Source organism: Phoca vitulina, unplaced genomic scaffold, assembly GCF_004348235.1.
Source record: "Phoca vitulina isolate PV1807 unplaced genomic scaffold, GSC_HSeal_1.0 scaffold18, whole genome shotgun sequence".
Taxonomy (NCBI): Eukaryota; Metazoa; Chordata; class Mammalia; order Carnivora; family Phocidae; genus Phoca; species Phoca vitulina.
Genome location: NW_022589721.1, coordinates 959,331 through 973,035, shown reverse-complemented (window position 1 = coordinate 973,035; position 13,705 = coordinate 959,331).

The window sequence follows — 13,705 nt, the reverse complement described above, 5'->3', positions numbered from 1 at the left end:
ATCCTATGAGATGGGGGCTGTTGCCATCCTCACAGACAGGAAACTAGACACAGGTTAAACAACTTGCTCAAGTTTACACAGTTAATAAGTGCTGAAGTGAGATATGATACTAGGCATTCTGGAGCTTGCATTCCTAAACGTTGGGCTATACTGTTTTGTGGAAGGTATGATTATAAATAAGCAAGTTGAGTTAGTCATTAAGGGTTTGGGGGGTGGGGGTGCGTGGGTGTGTGTGTTTGTGTATGATTTCCTCCATACCCTCAAGCAATGCACCAATACTAGCACAATTTAACTCATTCTGACACTATCTATCTGGAAATAGCATCCGATTCTACAGGTCAAGGGCTCAGTGCCACAAAGGCTGCCCTTCACTTCAGATGTCAACTGCAAGCCCAGGTTGTTACCGATACTTATGACTGACAAGCTGTAAATCAGAGAGGTTCCTGAGAACCCCTCCTTGGGTTTGAATGATTTGCTAGAGTGGATCACCAAATTCAGAGGAACATTTTGCTTACTACATAATTGGTTTATCATAAAATGGTCTAACTCTGGAACAACCAGATTAAAGATAAGCATAGGACAAAACATGATTAAAGGGTGTGGAGCTTCCATGCCCTCTCTAAGCATACGACTTTTCCTGCAACTCTACATGTTCACCAACCTGGAAGCTCTGTCCTTTGTGTTTTTATGGAGGCTTCGTTACATAGATTAAATCATTGGCCCTTGATGATTGATTCAACCTCCCACCACCATTCCCCTCTCCTGAAGTGTGTGTGCACACATGCACGGTGCGCATGGGACTGAAAGTTCAAACCGTCTCATTACATGGGATTCCCCCTGGCAACCAGCTTCCACGTTGAGGTGTGGTCCAGAAGTTACCTCAGTAATATAACAAAAGACAACTTTACCACTCTCATCACTTAAATTCCAAGGGTTTTAGGAGCTCTTTGCCAGAAAGGAGGACAAAGACCAAATACGTATTTCTTACTATAAATCACAATACCACAGTCCACTCCTGGGTCTTCAAACATGGATACTTTTATAGCAAAACAAAAAGGTCAGAAGATACCAGCATATTACCAGAATCCCATTCAGTCATTAACTATCCAGTCCATCATCCTATCATGAAAAATGTCTCCCAGGGCGAGACCACTCAGGTCCGGAAGCTTCCATTGTATCTTGTCAGGTTCCAAAAGCCGGAGTGGTGTCAAATATATGCCTTCACCATTTCAGGCAGCTGGTGTCATCAAGCTAAGAGACAATACAGTCTCTTGCTCTGAGCCTCTTTCTAGGTGTTAATGTAATATTGGATTTCCCTCATTACATAACCCATTTATTCATTCTTTTACCCATAGCTACTGTTTTTCCTTTTCTCCATTTATACCAAACTTTTCCACCTTTGGAAGGGACATTAGGTTTGGCCACTGTGCTTGTCTAGATTGCAGGCACCAGTACTAGTCTAGCAAGTCTCTCCCCCTCAAGTCCACTTCTGTTCAGATAAAGTAAGGTTACACAGGTGTAAAGTTAATGGACTATTTTTACTATCAGGCAATATAGCTGAATTTGGTTAGCTGGAATTTGGCAGATGGGGTGAAGGTAAATCCTGCCTCATCAGGCCCTTAGAAATTGTGACATAAAGGTTAAAAACAGTCACAGTTTCTTGCTTAAGAATCACCCCTGCTTCCAGCCCTTGCAGTTTCAATAGCCCAGATCTATGACCAATGCATCAAGTAGGAGGGAAAAAAAAAATGGAAGTGATGTGGGGAAGAAAGAATATTCACACCTTCTCCCAGCCTCTCTTCCCCAGATTCAACAAAAAATAACAGAAATCTATCTGGTAGGGACACTTCTTTACCCCCACTCATGTTAATGTTGAGCGTCAGCACACACTCATAAAGGCATAAAAGCCAGCCCTTCATCCCTTTATATACCCATTTTAGACAACCAATGTTTGTTTGGGTTTTTTTTTTTTAAGATTTTATTTATTTATTTGACAGAGAGAGAGAGAGCACAAGCAGGGGGAGCTGCAGGCAGAGGGAGAGGGAGAAGCAGGCTCCAGGGAGCTCAACATGGGACTCCATCCCAGGACCCTGAGATCATGACCTGAGCCGAAGGCAGACACTTAACCAACTGAGCCACCCAGGTGCCCCCATTCCTCAAATTTCCACAGGACTATACTCCATATGGGCATCTCTTTAATGGGCCAGATTTCCCCACTGGTCATTGGCCACTGCCAGGAAGTCAGTAAAAGCCCAAACATACGGACTTTTTACCACTGTTCAATTCTTCTATCACTGCACAACCAGACTGATCTATTTTTACTTTCTTTAATCAGAGTGGTGGCTTCCAAACAATTGTCATCCATTCACCTTGGAACTGCCATCCACAGACCAAGCAGCTCTTTATTGATCAGTCAAAAGGTGTTTATAGGGCACTATCCAAGTGACAATAAAATTCAGCAGCTTCTCACACAGTTCCAGAGTCAGTCCTATGGGGTAAGAGCCTCCTTCCTTGTAAGTATCTCCTCCTTGCATTCCCCAGGCAGCCTAATCCCGCATACATCATTTCCATTTTGTTATGGAATCCTTCTGGCCACTGTCCTCTCCCATCAGAGAATTTCCTGGACATCACCTAAGACATGTGGGTATTTCAGATTTTAAGATCATGTTATGTCCTTCAGTCATAGGAATACTTTCAATAAATGTCAGATAGCAAGGTGGTAAATGCTCCTCAAATGGAAATTCTCTTGTCCAAAATCCCAGTGGTCATCTCTAGGAGGCACTCATAGGCTCTTGCCATAAGCCCCAGTCTACACTCCACATAGGGCTATTGCACAGATAATTTGACCCTACCAGCACTCTAGCCTCCATTCAACACTGTGTGGGCTCAGACAATCTTACTGATTCCCATTTTAGCATTGCTTGAAGGGTGGATTTACAGGTCTTCCGTTTTATAGTACTAGGTAGGGAGAGCATTCTCATTGAGATACACTGTCCATCCCCACATACAATCAAGTAAAAGAGATGCAACCACTTCTCATAAAGCCTGTTCAAACATACAAATTCTACAAACTTTTACTGTAATTCCATCAACTCCCATATTCCTAACTATAGTCTCCATTAGGATTTCATTGACAGGTTTTGTTTTTACAATACTAGATGGAAGAAGTATTCCCCAGTTGGACATAATATCCATTCCCATAAAACATCCAGGTAAGGATGGGGCGCGTGGGTGGCTCAGTCGTTAAGCGTCTGCCTTTGGCTCAGGTCATGATCCCAGAGTCCTGGGATCAAGTCCCACATCGGGCTCCCTGCTCGACAGGAAGCCTGCTTCTCCCTCTCCCACTCCCCCGCTTGTGTTCCTGCTCTCTCTCTCTCTGTCAAATAAATAAATAAATAAATAAATAAATAAATAAATAAATAAAATCTTTAAAAAAAAACACAAAACATCCAGGTAAGGGAGACACAACTTCTTTACAAGTAGTCCCGAACTTAACAACAGTTTGACTTACAATTTTTCAACTTTATGATGGTGCAAAAATGATATGCTTAAAGTAGAAACTGTACTTTGAATTTTGAATTTGGATCTTTTCCTGGGCTAGTGGTATATGGTAATGATACTCCCTTGTGATGCTGGGCAGTGGCAGTGAGTGCAGCTTCCAGGCAGCCATGTGATCACAAGGGTAAATAACCAATACGCTTACAGTCATTCTGTACCCATACAACCATTCTGTTCTTCATTTTCAGTATGGTATTCATTAAATTGCATGAGACAATCAACAGTATTATAAAATAATAGATGATTTTCCCCAACTGTAGGCTAATATAAGTGTTCTAAGCACATTTAGGGTAGGCTAGGTTGAGCTATGATATTTCGTAGGTTAGACCTATTAAATGCATTTTACTTATGACATTTTCAACTTAGGAGGGCTTTATCAGGACACAACCCCATGGTAAGTTGTAAGTTAAGGAAGATCTGTATATAATACCTGCCTAAACATTCCAACTTTCATAATCATATCAACCAAGAGTCAGGGCTCCACCAATGGGTTTTTGTATCACAGTTCGAGGAGTCCCAGAAACTCTTCATCTCCTGACCATTTTACTCACTCTTGTACAAAAGATTTTGGATCTCTACTGAGGTGTGAAGCCAAGGAACCCTGGCCCTTTTGTCAATCTTTAACTTAATTAACCTCCCTAATCCCTGCCTCAAGCAATTCCTGATCAGGTTTCCCCATAGTAATCTGTACCTTCCAGTTTTTAAAATTTCTCTGAACAGGGATAAATAGATTAGACTTCTTTGGGGCCCTTTAATTTGGGGGCACCAATAGGAGCTCCCTTTGGCCCACCCAACCTTGGGTAGTGCTGTTATTAAAAGCTTTGTTTTAACCCCATCAATGTCTGTTTTATTCATTCTATTTTTTAAGAAACATTTGAAGATTCTCCTTGACTCCTCTTTGTTTTGCTCCTATTGATATTTGCTTTATTCACTTTATTTTTTAATAATCATTTAAGAATTTCCACCTAGTTGGGAAGAGTCTTTTGATGTTCTCTTGGGCTTTTTGCCATTCTCTTGTTAATTAATCTAATTTTTAAAAAAATATTTATTTTATTTTAGAGAGAGAGAGGGGTGAGAGGCAGAGGGAGAGGGAGAGAATCTCAAGCAGACTCTGCACCAAGCACAGAGTCCGATGCAGGGCTTGATCCCACAACGCTGAGATCATGACCTGAGCCAAAACCAAGAGTTGGATGCTAAACTGACTGAGCCACCCAGGCACTCCTTAACCTAGTGTTTTTATTAGCATCTGTAAAACCCATGAGGGGAAGCTTGGACAGTAAATTTGATAAGGCTTCCTTAACTGTTTTTTGGTTTTGTAGCAATAGGGTTATATGGGGTGCCCAGTGAAAGGATCCCTTTGAACCACAGCATTAACCATGACCTGGGTAACAGGCAGATTTAGTAGGTAAATACCCCAGGCATCATAAAGCCTGTCCCACATGGCTTGCATATGAAGCATATCGGCTGCTTCATCTGGGGTGTTCCACTTGGCAATCTTTGGGGGAGAAGGACAGTCCCCCTTCGAAGGGTAAAGGGACCTTACAGTGGCTCTTATCCAGTTCACCAGGCTGGCTATTCTTTCAGGAATAACCCCTGTGTATCTGGTGCATATATGGCCATCTGTGATTGTTCCATAGTGAGCTGTAGGTCCTGGATCAACCCAAACATGCTCTTCCATTCTGCAGCATTCAAAACCAAAGATGCAGCCCCCAAATTAGTTACTCTCACAATCCATTTCAATAAAGATCCCTTAGGAAGCCAAGGATAACAATTCACAAAGTGAAACAACTCCTTTACACTATACTCCCTGATTTTAAGACTTCTCGGTTTTGCCTTCCTGAAACTGACACATTAACAAATGCTTGGCAATTCTACCGTAAGGAAACTTTGGCTAACTTGATCGATGTATGAACCTGTTTTGCAGATGCTGACTGATGAGATTAGCTAACACTGGAGCAAATGAAGAATTTTTTTTTTTAATTTTTTAAAAAAGATTTTATGTATTTATTTGACAGAGAGACACAGCGAGAGAGGGAACACAAGCAGGGGGAGTGGGAGAGGGAGAAGCAGGCTTCCCGCGGAGCAGGGAGCCCGATGTGGGGCTTGATCCCAGGACCCTGGCATCATGACCTGAGCTGAAGGCAGACGCTTAATGACTGAGCCACCCAGGCGCCCCGCAAATGAAGAATTCTTGAGCTACACAGAAGGAACCAAAGGTGAATGAAAGGAATCTCTGTGATGACACATCCCAAGATCTCCACCCTGTTTGCTATGCTTATGCTGCCATTTTTGAACATACGTCCCACCAAGAGACATGATTCCTGAATGCACATGCTCAGAAAGGAGGATACCTTCCATTTTTCCCTCTATCCAATCAGCATATTCCACATCCTGACCTCTTATCCCTGAATACTCCAAAAACCCTTTGAGGGGGTTGGACTTGAGGCTTGCTCTCCTGTCATGTTTGTCTGCCTCCCGAATAAACTCTTTCCTTGCTGTGTACTCAATGTCTCAGTGATTGGCTTTGCTGAACATCAAGTAGACAAACTTAGGTTTGGTTATACTACCCCCTATATTGACTATCTTCTTGGTGACCACAGTCTTAGAGGTACTTTCTGTTGCCTCTGAATAATTTTTTCTTCTCTCAGTGGCTTTGAGTTGAGTAGCAAAGCACAGACAGAGCCAAAACTGAGCTTGGTTGACCATCCTATGCTCTACTCAATACTTTGTTAATTTCATTTTAGCTATTATAGATAACAATAACCAAAAGATTATATAGGCTAAAAACAAAACAAAACGAAGTCCAAAAACAAGTCACTTGTGCTAAGCCCACATCACCAAACGAAGGCTTAATACCTAATCTAATTTCAGTTTCAACCTTCTCTAGGAATGTAACACTCAGTATAGAATTTTTTTGTCAGTACCAATGAGGTAATCTGCCACAGAAACCCTCAAAAGAAGAGGAGGTAATCTGATCTTTCTTTATCCCTTCCCCTTCCCACCTATAAAAGCCTTCTACCTAGTACAGCTCCTTGGAGCTCCTTTCTATTTGCTAGATGGTATACTGCCCGATTAATAAATCATGGAATAAAGCCAATTAGATCTTCAAATTACTCAGCTGGATTTTTGTTATTTTACAGATATGGTGGCAGTGACAATTTCTGAGGCAAACTGCTGATAGCGTTCAGGAAAATAAGAAACAAAGGTGTGGTACTTGTGAACCCCTTTTAGAGTTCTCTTTCTCGGTGTTTCTGAGGGCCATGGGTAAGTTCTTCTAGGTTCTGAGCTCCTCTCTCTGCACTGAGCTCCTGATCTAATTAGCTTTCCCAGTGCTGGGCAAGTCAACTTAAGATGGCAGATGGTTCTGCCTGGAGGTAAACCCCTAGCCTTTCAGACCACAATTTCCAGGTTTTTTGAGTGGAGAACTTCTAGCCCTAATTCTGTCCTGAGATCCACATGGGAACTGTTAATGATGGCGTGCAGTTCCCCATCCACGTAGAGCCCCCAGTTCAAAGTCCCCAACTGTTGAGGTCTGCTGGTTCAATCTTTTCCCTAATCCCAAGATTCCACACAGGGAACTGTTGGTAGTTACTGGCTAGAGCTGGACTGGGTCCAACTTAAAAACCAGACTGAATTCAGAATTAGACTGGGTCTGATTTAAGCTGGACTGGATCCAGTGTGAGGCCTCAAGAGAATGTAATTGTTTTATATAAAGGCTTTGCTAATGAGAATCTCAGAAGTAAACAAAATTCACAAAACTGGTGAGCACAGGTCAAGCATTTAAAAACTGTTAGAGTGCTTGCCACCTAACCCAAAGACTTCATGGAATGGGTTAGACTGACACTAGGTCAAATGCCAACTTCAAGAAAATTTCTGTGAAATGAAGTACACGGTAAAATCACACAACTCCCAACCCAGCAGCACATCCCTTTCAGATATTAGTTTGGCTCCAACTGACCCAATTTAGCTAAACAAATAAATAATAAAAATGGGATTCTTAAAATCCAAAGAGTCAAGTGTGCCACCTTCTGACACACCTGATTATTTTATGTCTAAGAATTGGTCCTGGAAGTCGTGAACATCTACAAAAATGGCAAAATCTTACAAAGCTTGTTTTGTGTTCTAAGAACTTGGCTCGGTAACCATCAGGTTGAGGTCCCAAAATATGGCTATACAGAAATGTGGGTTATACCCCATTTGCAACTAGATATGGCTGGACAGAAAATATAGGTTAAACTCTGTTTGTAGGTGGGGTCCTACCAAACTGCTGCCAGCCCTCAAGGGAATTACAACCTAGAATTACAATGGCCATTATGGGGAACATTCCAAGTAGACAACGTTTAGAAGCACACTTGAAAGTAAGGGTTCCCAAATCAAACAGAATGAAAACCTATTTTAATTGGCACACAGAAGACTCCAAAAGGTTTCAAAATTCCAAAAGAGCTTCATTGAAAGAATCATTGCAAAAGGCTAATGAAAAATTAAAGATTAGTTATTATTTTAAAAAATTAAAGAGGTACCTAAAACAAAAGACTATAAGATTGATGAACTTCTACTGCTCCCCCACTTCCTCCGTTACTTGAGTACTCAGTCTAGTAATCCTCTGTCTGAACTATCCTTACACTTTGTAAAGACTACATGAGCATAAACAAAAAACTGAGACAGGGGAAAAAAGCTGTTTTTTCCTTTGCTCCTTTTCCTGCTAGGACCTGCACCCCTGCCTTACATGTGCCTTATTGTATTTCCCCCTTGTAAAGGTCAAGAAGTTACTGTTTTCTTTGGAGTCTTTCAGCACAATAGATAATGTCAAAGGAGTGACCAGGTGAAGGTCATCATGTACTTCAAGACCACTGACTCTCGACACCTTCACACCAAGATCCCTGGCTCCAGGGCATAAATAACTCATGGAGGACACCTGAGTACTCCCCCTTGTTCAACCAGTTCCTGGATGCCTGAGAGGACACATACACTAGACCACTGTCCTCAGTAAAAACCCCAGACCCCAAGCAAAGACGAGACCCGTTCTCTTTTTCCTGAGTCTGCCAAACACTCTATATATGCTCTCTCTGTATCTTCAATAAACTAGTCTTACCTCCTGCTGGCTCGCGTTTGATTTCCATCCTGCATGAAGCCCAGGACCCTGCGGGCTCATCCCACAGGACCCTCTTCCGGTCCTCAACCCAGCCTGTCTGCACCAAAACCACCTAGTTAGTGGCCCATCTCTACCTTCGAAGGACCCCCCCCCCCCCACAAAGCTGATGGGACTCTAGGGGAATCACGTAGCAGTTTATCAGAAAAATCCTTCCAACAGCCTAAGTAAAACTAAAATGAAAAATTAATGAAAACTTTGCCAAATTCTGATAAATACGGGAGCTATCCACTTTAAAGTCCACTCAAAACCTACAGATGGGGTCCTGGGAAAACTAGCAGAAGCTGGCTAAGGGTAAGAATTCTTACCAGAGTCAGCTCTCCCAATTCTCTGTCTATAGTATAAGGTAGAGAAAGGAAAAGAAAATACCTTCTACACCCTCTTTGGGGATGCCTCTTAAGTCCACAGAGTTGTCAATACTACCAGAAATATTGTTTGTCCTGACTGAAAACTGATAAGACACCTAAAAGAAATTTTTAAGTAGCTCTACAGTCAAAAACTGGGTAAACTGGAAACTGATATTCAGAGCCTGATATGAGCTTTTTTTTTAAGGCCTTCTCCCCTAAGCAAATTGAAGATAAAGTAGTTAGACGGGTGGATCAACCTAGAAGTTTCAACCCAATTCTTTGAGGAATTTTAAGCAACTATATTTATCCTATAATCCTTGCAAAACTAGAAATGCAGCTTTAGAGGCAGTTCAAGGTTCACCTATTCCTTTTTTTTTTTTAACCAACCCCCAAATCTCCCCTATTTATCTTAAAGGGCTTGTAACTTGCATTCTTCCCTGTCCTGTGCCTTTGAGATGCAAATGTTCAAGTACAAACTTCAGGGAGGTAATTCTGATTTTTATTTTATTTTTTAGGGAGGTAATTTTTTAAAAAATATTTTTTATTTATTTGAGAGAGAGAGCAAGCACAAGAAGGGGGCAGAACAGAGGGAGAGGGAGAAGCAGACTCCCCACTGAGCAGAGAGCCTGATTCAGAGCTTGATCCCGGGACCCTGAGATCATGACCTGAGCTGAAGGCAGAGGTGTAGCTGACTGAGCCACCCAGGCGCCCCTTTAGGGAGGTAATTCTTATCAGAAGAACAACAAAAGAAGGAAAGGCCATTTGGAACTTGGGCTAATAGAAAATCTTAAGTGTACAGAAGCTATAAGTTCTCTGCATCTGACTATGTTTGCATGTATCCATATATATGTTACAGATGTGGTATTTTCTACCTCTGGATGATATTGCCAAAATTAATTGGCTTAGAGAAAAATCAAGTGCTTATATGAATTAAGTATTCATAAAAATTCTCAAAAATATAATAGGAAGTCACCCAATGATTTTTCAGGTTCATGTGATCTGGGATAATCTTTGGCAAATAAAAGCTGGTTTGAGTTTGGTTTAATTAAAATAGGCATGTCTTCAGAGTTACCAGCATTAAATGTAATGCAGACATAAAACTTCTATTCTAACTGGGTTTACTAGTCAAATACATTATCTCTCATGAAATTTGTCAGCAAGAAAAATAGCTTAGGGGGTGCCTGGGTGGCACAGTTGGTCAAGTGTCCCACTCTTGATATTAGCTGAGGTCTTGATCTTAGGGTCATGAGTTCAAGCCCCATGTTGGGCTCCATGCTGGGTGTGGAGCCTAGCCTACTTAAATAAAAAAAAAAAAGAAAAAAAAAAAGAAAAATAGCTTGTGAAGATGGCTGACTTTGTGTAATGTCTCATCAAGTTTTAGTGGATAACCTAAATATAATTATTAAGAACAAGTAAAGTAAGTAGGACAAAAAGGTTGTAGGTGAACTTTTTAAGTAGTTTTCCCAAATCTTTTGGGTAACCTGAAAACAAAATTTTGCTAAGTTAAATTCATTAAATGTCCAGATCTTTTCCAAATAAAATACTAAAAAGCATGTTTTCAAAAACTAAAGAGTATATATTTGCTAAGCCACAAAATGCTAAAAGTTCACAAGTGATTACTTATTTTCACTAAAATTAAGGATTTTTAGGGTGAAAATTCTCATGTATGTTATTAAAACTACTAGAAATAATAAAGAAATTATATGTGTGGTCAGGACTGGCTACAATTGAAATGAATTTAATTAAGTGAATGAGTTTCAATATCAAAAGTAAGCTGGTACAAAATTTGGTTTTTCTCGCTCTTAAAAAGACAAAGTCTTCTTGGACTATTGGTCTGCTCTTGATAAGAGAATGTAGAGGTTGGGCGCCTGGGTGGCTCAGTCATTAAGTGTCTGCCTTCGGCTCAGGTCATGGTCCCAGGGTCCTGGGATCGAGCCCCGCATCTGGCTCCCTGCTCAGCGGAGAGCCTGCTTCTCCCTCTCCGACTCCCCCTGCTTGTGTTCCCTCTGTCTCTCTCTCTGTCAAATAAATAAATAAAATCTTAAAAAAAAAAGAAAGATTGTAAATGTTTTTATTTTTTTAAGTATCTGCCTAGAAAGTAAAAATTTTGTGTTTTAGCAAAATCATCGCCCATGCTTCATGTTATCTTTATTATCAGGTCTTTGATTATTTAACAAAGTTGAATCTCCACTATTAAAAGAGCTACGGGTTTTTTTTTTTTTTTTTTTAACAACTATTTAACTTTCTATATTTGCCTGTGAAATCTTTGTCACTACCATTAAATGGATAACTAAGTATTGTTTCACAGTGACCTATGCTATTTGACCAAGCATCCTAAAATCCTTTGATATTTTTGACAAACTTCCCTGCATCAAATTTTAAGTAGTTTTTTTGACCTCAAACTAACTTTGGAATTTCCAAAGAGTCCTGAAACATCTCATTAGATTTGTTCACTCTCCTTACAAAAAAAAGAGATGTTAAACTAATTAGGCTTGTTTGAGATGTTAAGTTACACGGGAAGCATTGTCAAATAAGTAATGCCAAACCTTCCAAGATTATATTTGTGTAGATATATATTATTAATAGGTGTTCTAAAATTATGTGAAATTCCTAGAAATCGGACATGTCCTGGTATAATGATTATTAGACATAATTCTACTTTTTATCTTAAAATGCTGTTACAGAAATAACCAAATTTCCTTGTTGATTCCATTATAATGAACTCTCATTAGATCTTTAACAATGGGCATTTTTATCATTTTTGTCATTTACAGTTATTTTTCTCTGATGCTTTGCAAAAGTGTTCTTGTAAAAGTACTTTATCTTCAAGAAGGACAGGATTTTTGACAAGTACATGTTTCTGATAGCTTCGAGATCATAGACCTTTTAAATGGGGTAAGAATTTCCAGAACTAACTGAAAAAGTGGATTCAAGAATAAGAATTACCTGGGCCTGAAAACCGAAGAGGGTAATTACAATTTTTATGACTTTTTGTCTGAAAGGCTGCCAGTTCTTTAAAGTGCTGTCTTTCCAGAAAAAGAAAACTTTTTCTGTTAAGCTATTAATGACATGCAACAATTTGGTAAAAACATACCTTTGTAAACAAAGATGAAACATTTACTTTTACTACCTCCCTGATCCTTCTGGAATTTGGAAAACCTTCAGTGTTCTTTTCCTGGCAAAACAGTTATGTAAGTTCAATAAGAATCTGCTCTTGTAACAGGACACAATTGGAAACACTGGTTTTGTTACCAAGGCTTTAACTGGAATGTCATATTTGAGAGAGAGGGGTATAGACTCAGATATGACCCATTTTCGGGAACTAAGGTTGACTTTATGGAGCCAATAAAGCCTGCTGGAAAATATACCTGTGTACCTGGCTTAGAGGCTCCAGCAAAACAGTGTTAGAAAGAGCTTATATGGTCAATCACTATTCCTACTGTACTTCTATAAACAATCAGGCCAAGGTTAATGCAAACAAGTTAGTTTTATGATGATTATCTTTGGTAAAAAAAAACAAAAAAACAAAAAAACAGGGGCAACAGCAGAGACAAAAATTTTATTTGCACCTTTGTATTAGATTATGAGCCTGTTAATTGTCTTCAACCTTCTGTTACATACCTGTAAATTGAACTGGATCCTGAATTCTAGTTTCCTCAAATATCTGGCTACCAAGACTCACCAAACTTAGGTTTCCAATTTTCCTTTCACCCTCCTGATTTGTAACTGCTAAGAACAAAGGCTGCCCTTGAATCTTCTCGGACGGGACTATACCAGGTCCTTCTCACTACCCAGATGACAATGAAACTTTAGGCACTTGAACCCGGGATACACATCTCATCTGGATATCTGGTCCTGTGCAAAAGCTGGAGACCTCCAAATCAAATTGACTTGGAAGAGAAGCAGCTGACAGGGAGGTAGACTGCTTCTTCCTGAGACACCAGATCAAGACTTCATACTTTTTTTTTAATCAAGAGTTGGATGCTTAAGAAACTGAGCCCCCCAGGCACCCCAAGACTTCATACTTTAACTAAACATATGTTCCTGGTACTGACCTGAAAAGATATCTCTTATCATCGTCTATATCTCCCAGGCCATTGCTAAGGGGGGTAACCTCTGGAATTTAGAACAACTTTTTTTTTTTAATATTTTTTATTTTATTTTATGTTAATCACCATACTAGAACTTTTTTTTTTAGATTTTTTTTAGATTTTATTTATTATTTATACATTTATTTATTTTTTAAAGATTTATTTGTCATAGAGAGAGAGATAGGGAGGGAGAGAGTGTGCACAAGCAGGGGAAGTGGCAAACAGAGGGAGAAACAGGCTCCCTGCTGAGCAAGAAGCCCGATGCAGAACTTGATCCCAGGACCCCGGGATCACGACCTGAGCCAAAGGCAGACGCTTAACTGACTGAGCCACCCAGGCATCCCTAGAACAACTTTTTATTTCAAGTTAGTAGAAAACCTAACTGATCCCTGGTTTGAATGGGCAAATGCAACAATCCTTGTGAATGAATCCATTAACAGTGCCACCTTAGTGGAAGTAGTTTGCCCAACAGGATTTATCTTTGTAGTGGTTATCATTCTCCTTGGGTCTATGAATACCTAGATGGCTGTTGCATAACAAGACAATGCCTCTTAGGTTAT